This window comes from Hevea brasiliensis, chromosome 13 (assembly GCF_030052815.1).
Source record: "Hevea brasiliensis isolate MT/VB/25A 57/8 chromosome 13, ASM3005281v1, whole genome shotgun sequence".
NCBI lineage: Eukaryota > Viridiplantae > Streptophyta > Magnoliopsida > Malpighiales > Euphorbiaceae > Hevea > Hevea brasiliensis.
Window position 1 is genome coordinate 82,866,455 of NC_079505.1, and position 9,100 is coordinate 82,875,554.

Here is a 9,100-nt window from a genome sequence, read left to right on the forward strand (position 1 = left end):
TGCATGTTTGATGGACTGGATGAGGGAGCTGAGCTCCCATATATTTTTATAATGATATGAGTATATGGAGGGTGAGCTGAGCTCCCCAATTGAGTATTTACTGTGTTTACAGGTCGGGTGAGTCAAAAACTCCCCGTTGGAAGGTCCATTTTATGGCTGGACTCTGTCCGGTTGATTTCTTGAAATTGGGCCCAAATGGGCCTTAGAGTTGGATTAATGAATAGTTAGGCTTATTACGGGCCTCGGGGGCTTTAGGCTGACCCAGGTCCTAGTGTCGGTCCGGCCCATAGGTTGGGTCGTGACAATTCCAATAAAATCTTAACAAGAAATGAGAAACATTCGACTTTAGAATTAGTTTGTTGGACCTGGATTAAGACATTATTTTCTTTTATGGAACAACTGTTCAACTTAATTTCACATAACAATCTGCAGAACTGGTTTAACAGTTCTTCTAAAAAGAAATTAATATCGTCGTTTCGATCAAACAAGCTAATTCTAAGGTGCTCTCAAGTGTTTTTCACTTCTCGTTTAGATTTTATTGGATTGGAGAAATCTTTCACAATCCTCTATGCATGGGTTCTTTTGGTTCTCACAATCCTAAAAAATATTCAAACTGATGATTTTTGCAGGAGGATGCAAACTCATTATTGGAACGAGTAAAAAACCCTGTTTAGTTTACAAATATAAGAAGCAAAGCAGCACCGTGCTAGCAATTTTCTTTTTTTCTTTTTCATTTCAACCCTTGGAGCTGCTCCGATCTCAACCAGCTAAGACTTCTTACGTTTTTTTAAGTCTTAGTATCTAGAAAATCACCTACTGCATTTAAAAAATAATAATAAATTAATTAATTAAATTTCTTAAATAGGAAGCATATCAACATCAAATCATAGAAAATCACCATGTGATTTATATGTAATTTCAAACGCTGCACTCTAAAAAAATGCAATAATTGAATCCTTAAATATAAAAATTTATGAATATGGAAGCATATGAACATCAAATCATAGAAAATCATTATGTGATTAACATGAGACGTACCTACCATTGTTGATGACTCTGGAAAGCTGATTTCGCCGAGATACTAGCGAGTAAAGAAAACACCTCCAGGGTTATATACCAAACGGTGACGTCTTGTGTGTCAATGTCACCATATATTTTCGGGTCCCCTCCTCATCTGATCTGCATCAATTTAGCAAAAAAATTAAATCTTACAAAATTATTTTTATTGAAAAAATCATCACCGTCGTCCTTTTATAAATGATCTATACAAAATTAAAATATATCTACAACTCAAATCTAAAACCTTTACTAATACTCCTAATAAGAAATCCAATATATAATTAATTATGTTGATAGGACGCTAGGAGGTCTAATTTATTATATATATGTGTGTCACATAATAACATACCATTATTCATAGTTAAAGTATTTCAACCCGCATTATTATATCATTCATAATTTATTATAATACATATTATCACTAATTTTAAGTCCAAAAATCATTAACAAGTAATTATATATACCTAGATTATAGATTTATTAAAACACATTTGCATGCTAGCTAGTTTGCCAAAAGCGACAACAGATGGACTTAAAGATAACTACATTTATTAACATCATCTATATAGAAGAAAAAATCAATAGTTTGCCAAATTTAAGGGATTTTAATGAACAATTAAAAAAAAAAAAAAAAAAAAAAAAGAAGAAGAGGAGTAGAGGAGAAGGAGAAAATCTAATGATAAGCCTAATTTTGATTCATTTGAAGAATGTAAATGTGCAATTAAGTGAAGAACGTAAATGTACAATTAAGTGCAGAAAATGAATGCAGCTCTTTGGAAAGTCCGATCAAGAGAACCTACCATGCCTTCAACTTTCCAGTGCTACCAATTTCTAAGAAGACATCAGTTGTCTTCCAAAAACTACACTTTATATTGAAAGATTTCTAATCCTACCACATATGAATGATTTCTAACACTAGGATTTTGAGCAATTTCGTAATGGAAGGTTACGAGGGTATTTATAGAAGATTCATACGATATTATCGAGGCAAGATATGAAATGGAAATATTTTTAAAATTAAAATGTTTTGAGATACGATAATAATTATTTACGTGAATTTTTTTAAAAAGTAAAAGTTGATTTAAAAGAAAACTGATCACACAAAGTTGTTTCAAATATTTACAAAAATGATAAAATATTTTAAGTCACGATAAAAATTATTTAAGTGAAATTTCAGAATAAAGAGCTAAAAATTTTTTTTTTTCATGTGAATTTTTAAAACGCAATAAAAAAAAGAAACATTCTATATGTGTAATGCTAAAAAAGGCTGAAGTGGTTTTGAATATTGACAAAATATTGAAACGTTATTACAAACGACAAAAATAATTCACGTGAATTTTTAAGATATAGTAAAAAATAAAGAAAAATTTGTGTACATGCAAAACCAAAAGAAAATACCATCACATTTAGTTGTTTTGAATCTCGATGAAAAAGTTCAAATATTTTGAGACATAACATAAAACTTCCACGTGAATTTTCAGAAGACGGTTAAAAGAAAGAAACATCTTTTATGTACAAAATGCTAAAAGTAAACATCTTTATAAGAATTATTTTGAATTTTCACATAAATATTAAAACATTTTGAGATACGATAAAAATCAAGTACACGTGAATTTTCAGAAAAGCAATTGAAAGAAATTAGCATCTTTCTGTGCTTGCAAAACCAAAAGAAAACACCATTTGGAGTTGTTTTGAATCTTGATGAAAAAGTTGAAACATTTTAAGACACAACATAAAACTTTCATGTGAATTTTTAGAAGGTGATTAAAAGAAAGAAATATTTTATGTGTGACACGCTAAAATATAAACATCTTCATGTTAAGTTTTTTAAATTTTCACATAAATATTTAAACATTTTGAGACATGATAAAAATCATTCACCTAAATTTTCAAAAGGCAGTTAAAAGAAATAAACATTTTTCTGTGCATGCAAAACCAAAAGAAAACACCATTACATGGAGTTGTTTCAAATCTCGATGAAAAAGTTGAAATATTTTAAAATTTTCTCGTAAATTTTCATAAGGCAGTTAAAAGGAAAAAAAAACATCTTCATGTGTGACACACTAAAAGTAAATATATTCATGTAAAGTATTTTGAATTTTCACATAACTATTGAAATGTTTTGAGACACGATAAAAATTATTCACATGAATTTAGTTGTTTTGAATCTCGATGAAAAAGTTGAAATATTTTGAAATGACATAAAACTTCCACGTGAATTTTCAGAAAACGGTTAAAAGAAAGAAACATCTTTTATGTGCAAAATGCTAAAAGTAAACATCGTTATAAAAACCATTTTGAATTTTCACATAAATATTAAAACATTTTAAGATACGATAAAAATTAGACACACGTGAATTTTCAGAAAAGCAATTGAAAGAAATTAGCATCTTTCTGTGATTGCAAAACCAAAAGAAAACACAATCTGGAGTTGTTTTGAATCTTGATGAAAAAGTTGAAACATTTTAAGACACAACATAAAACTTTCACGTGAATTTTTAGAAAGTGATTAAAAGAAAGAAATATTTTATGTGTGACATGCTAAAAAGTAAACATCTTCATGGTAAGTTTTTTAAATTTTCACGTAAATATTTAAACGTTTTGAGACATGATAAAAACCATTCACCTAAATTTTCAAAAGGCAGTTAAAAGAAATAAACATTTTTCTGTGCATGCAAAACCAAAAGAAAACACCATCATATGGAGTTGTTTCAAATCTCGATGAAAAAGTTGAAATATTTTGAGACACGACATAAAATTTTCACGTAAATTTTCATAAGGCAGTTAAAAGGAAAAAAAAAAAAAAACATCTTCTTGTGTGACACACTAAAAGTAAATATATTCATGTAAAGTATTTTGAATTTTCACATAACAATTGAAATGTTTTGAGACGCGATAAAAATTATTCACGTGAATTTTCAGAAGGCAATTAAAAGAAATAAACATGTTTATTTTTGTCACGTTAAAATTAAACATCTTTCACATAAAGTTTTTCTTTTGAATTTTCACATAAATATTGAAATATTTTGAGACACGATAAAAGCTGTTCACGTGAATCTTCAAAAAGCAGTTAAAAGAAAAAAAACATCTTTATATGTGTCACGCTAAAAGTAAACATCTTCACATTAAGTTTTTTAAATTTTCATATAAATAGTAAAATATTTTGAGACACAATAAAGATCATTTATATGAATTTTATGGAGGCAGTTAGAAGAAATAAATATTTTTATATGTGCCATGCCAAAAATAAACATTTTCAAATGAAGTTTTTTGAATTTTTACATAAATGTTGAAATGCTTTGAGACACGACAAAAATCATTCACTTGAATTTTTATGAGGCAATGAAAAAAAAAACATCTTTATGTGTGTCATGCTTAAAGTAAACATTTTCCCGCGAAGTGTTTTTTTTTTTTATTTTGTTTAGATTTTCACATAAATATTGAAACATTTTGAGAAAAGACAAAGATCATTCATGTGAATTTCTAGAAGACAGTTAAAAGAAAGAAACATTTTTATGTGTGTCACACTAAAAGTAAACATATTCACGTGAAGTTTTTTAAATTTTCACATAAATATTAAAATATTTTGAGACACGATAAAAACTATTCACCGTAAATTTTTAGAAGGTAGTTAAAAAAAGAGAACATCTTTATGTGTATCATGCTAAAAGCAAACATCTTCATATGAAATTTTTCAAAGTTTTACATAAATATTGAAATATTTTAAGAAACAACAAATATCATTCACGTGAATTTTCATAATGTAATTAAAAGAAAGAATTATTTTTATGTGTGCCATGCTAAAAGTGAACATCTTCACATAAAATTTTTTGAATTTTCACATAAATATTAAAATATTTTGAGACACGATAAAAATCATTTATGCGAATTTTTAGAAGGCAGTTAAAAAAAAAAAAACTTGATATGTCTTTTAAAGTTTTTAGAATTTTCACAAAAATATTGAAAAGTTTTGAAACACGCCAAACATCATTTAAGTGAATTTTTATAAGATGGTTAAAAAGAAAGAAACATTTTCATTTGTATAAATCTCTATAAACATATTGAAATATTCTGAGATACAATAGAAATCACAGGGGGAGTCTTCAAAATAGAATTGAAAAAAAAAGAAATATATATATTCCTTTACACAAAACTCAAAAAGAAAATATTCCATATGCAAAATTGTTTCAAACATCTATAAAAATATGAAAACTTTTTGAAACGCAATAGAAACTATTTACATGAGTTTTCAAAAAGGTAATTAAAATATCTTCATGTAAAGTTATTTTAAATCCTTATAAAGATATTGAAAAGTTCTAAAATATGATATAAATTATTTATGTTAATATTTAAAAGGCACTTAAAAAAATATCTTCATTCATGCAAAATAAAAAGAAAACATATTCATGTGAAATTGTTTTAAATCTCCAAAACAAGGAATTAATGTTATCACCTCCATCAAACAAATTAATTCTACCGTATGTTGAGCCAAGTTTAAAGTGTGTTGCCATTTCTCATTTAGATTTTTTTGGATTAGAGAAATCTTCCACAGTTTTTGTGAATTCAAGATAAGCTCTTTAAACTATGGAAGCAAGTATAGTTCGATTATCATGCGAACCTTTTTTTTTTAATATTTTTTATTTTTTAAATTATTTAATACATTTATGCATTGAAAATACCCATATTTTTATATTTATGTGAGTTTCCGAGTAATCTCGCATATTTATGGATAAAAGAAATATTATTTACTAATGCATTAATTCTTTTTTTTTTCCAATTGAATGTATTAATTCAATCATTAATTTCATATAAAAAAATATAGATCTGTGATTTTTTTTTTTCTTTTAGAAGGATGCGAACTTATGATTGAAATGAACAAAATTGAAAATTCCTTTATTTAGTTTACAAATACAAAGAAGCATATATCAGCACCATGCTGGAAAGTTTTTTTTTTTTTTTTTTTTTTTTAAATTTCAACCTTTGGGCCTACTTTGATCGTAATGTATTAAGACTTCTTTTTTTTTTTTTTTGAAGATCTAGTTTGTATCTTATTATCTGAATGGCTGTAATTAGTATAATATAATTTCAACTATTACAATTAAAAAGGGATATGAATTAATTAAATTTCTTAAATGATAAGCAAGCATATCAACAACAAATTAAAAAAAAAAAACATATATTAATATAACACATGTTTAATGCAGTCTCACCTACTACAGGTTAAAATATGCAATAATTAAATTATTAAATAAAAAGTAAGTATATACAAACAAAAAGAAGGTGGTTCCATGCATGAAGTTCCTTTGAATTTTTATTAAAACAATGAAATATTTTAATACACAATAAAAATTATTTACGTAAATTTTCAGAAGACGATTAAAAGAAATAAACATGTTTATTTTTGTCACGTTAAAAGTAAACATCTTTCGCGTAAAGTTTTGCTTTCGAATTTTCACATAAATATTTAAATGTTTTGAGACACGACAAAAGCTATTCACGTGAATCTTCAAAAAACAGTTAAAAGAAAAAAATATCTTTATATGTGTCACGCTAATCCCTTATACAGCCCTCTTAATCCAACCTTTGCCAGTGAAGATTTCAAGTCGGACTTTCGCTTAATAAACCAAATACGGGGTTCCAACGAATCTCTCAAGCCGTGTCTACCTCGAAAGATCGGGTCCCAGCGAGTATCTCTCAAGCCGTGTCTACTCTACCTGTCCATATCCAACACCATACCACACGCACGCCAACACACGCATACTGCTCCAAATTACCACAAACAACACCCATGGCAATTCATCAATTAAGAATGCAATATAAAACGTGCCTAGTGTTTAACTACATAGATATATACATATAAGTGATGCATGAGCATACCTGAACATATAATAATATTGAAATTATAATTAAAATTAATATTTTACTCACAAACTTAACCGCAGTCACTGTGGCGGCTGGACGGAGGAGGAAGGCTGTCCCGGCTCACCTTAAAATTTTATTACAATTATTTAATAAATTTGACTTAATACTAACTATGAAAAGACCAAAGATATCCTAAGTCGTGTCGAAAATCCGACAAAGTCTCCCCTATACCTAGAACCTACCTAACCTGCAAAAGGGCTTAAAACGCACTTCTATATCCACAAACCACTCACCCACAACTCAATCACATCACACAGCCCCTCCTGAGCCTATCCAAATAGTCAACAATCATAATATGAAAAATGTAACAACCCAAAAATTTAAAATAATAATACTAATAATAATAATAAATAAATAAATAAATTAAAGTTAATTTAGTAAATGAAAATAAAATAATTAAATTTTCCTAGACTATATTTATTTTTATCATTATTAGAATTTTATCAAATTTTAACAAAATAAAAATTATTTTTGGACCTAATTGTAAACCCCTGAAAAGTTGGGGGACTAATAGTATAATTAGAAGTTGCTCATTTTCGGCTAGAATTGGCATAGGTAAACCCAAACTCTAAGTTGCTCATTTTCGGCTAATATCGATTTAGAATAAAATTCATAAAATATTCGTGGATTATCGAAAAATTTTAATTCCTTTTGCAATAGCCTTATAATATTATTAAGGACCGCGGGGCAAAATTTTAGAATTTTTAGAGCTTGTTTGAGTGGATTTTAAAAAAAAAATGTCAATTATAGGGACTAAAACGTAATTTTTAAGATTTTGGGTATTGTCTGAGTTGGAGGGCCCAGGAGGGGCCATGTGATATTAATGAGATGTGATTGTGGAAATTAAAAATTTAGAAGTGTTATTTGAGCCTCTTTGCAGGTTGGGTAGGTTCCAGGTATAGGGGAAACTCTGTCGGATTTCCGGCATGAATTATGCTGTCTATTGCCTCTTTAGAGTTCTATCTTAACTTAGTACTAATAAATTTATAATTTAATTATTAGGTGATTGAGGTCAGCTACTTTTCTGCATCCAGCAGCCACAATAATCATCGGTGTACAGTGAGTAAAATATTAATTTTAATTATAATTTCAATATTATTATATGTTCAGCATGCCCATGCATCACTTATATGCATATATTTCTGTAGTTAAATTCTAAGCACGATTTATGATGCATTGATAACTGTTAAAGTGCCATGATGTTGTTGTGGTAATTTGGAGCAGTGTGCGTGCGTTGGCGTGTGTGTGATGTGGTGTGGACTATGGATAGGACGGGTAGTCACGGCTTGAGTTCTTCGCTGGGACCCGATCCTTCGAGGGGTAGTCACGGCTTGAGTTCTTCGCTGGGACCCTCGATTTGGTTATTAAGTGGAAGTCCGAGCTGAGTTCTTCGCTGGCACCAGGTTGGATTTAAGAGAGCTGTATAGGGAATCAGCTCCCATATATTATGATTGATGTTACAGGGTGCGTGAGTGCTCCAAATTACCTTTTTGATGTTATGATGTGAAAATGTTGTTGATGTTGCATTTCACTCTACAGGGTGCATTAGTATTAGATAGTTATAGAGATTATGGTTAAAATTGATATTTTACTCTCTGAGTCGAACGCTCACTCTTGTTCAATATTTTTCCAGGCCACAGGAGGAGTTATTTTACAGAGCAACCTGTTTTCTTTCTCGCAGGTTTAACGTCAATTATTTAATTGTTTTACTATCTTTTCTAAATTTAAAAGTCTAGAACTCCGCATGTGATAGAAATAGTGTGGACCTTGGTAGAGGTTGTGTTAATTTAAATTTTTAAGATTAATAAATGAAGATTTGTATGGTATTTAAACAGTTTGTAAGTGAGGTAACAGGGTTGAGCTAGGCTCCCCTGATTTTAGTTTCTGAAAATTTCTGGGCTAAGTTGGCCCGAAATGAGATTATAACAGTTTGATTTAAATTATTTTATGTGCATATTGGGCTTAAATTGTGGGCCTGGTTATGGATTTGAGGAATAGTTAGGCTTACTACGGGCCTCGGGGCTTTAAGTCGCCTGTGTCCTAGTCTTGGTCCGCCCATAGGTTGGGTCGTGACAAAGTTGGTATCAGAGCTTAGGCTCTAGATTCATGGGAAATAATA

At 29.1% G+C, this 9,100-nt stretch overlaps 2 long non-coding RNA genes across 2 annotated transcripts; one reads left to right on the top strand and one right to left on the bottom strand.

Annotated features, from left to right (window-relative positions):
• Positions 1-439: 439 nt before the first annotated feature.
• Positions 440-1,979, bottom strand: LOC110664014 (uncharacterized). The gene is made up of 3 exons (XR_002496622.2): positions 1,860-1,979; positions 1,039-1,179; positions 440-816 (listed from the first exon to the last, which is right to left on the bottom strand). It is a non-coding gene; the product is annotated as an uncharacterized LOC110664014 (long non-coding RNA).
• A 6,180-nt stretch (positions 1,980-8,159) lies between these two features.
• LOC131171742 (uncharacterized) lies at positions 8,160-8,807 on the top strand. The gene is made up of 2 exons (XR_009142383.1): positions 8,160-8,445; positions 8,615-8,807. It is a non-coding gene; the product is annotated as an uncharacterized LOC131171742 (long non-coding RNA).
• The last annotated feature ends 293 nt before the right edge of the window (positions 8,808-9,100 follow it).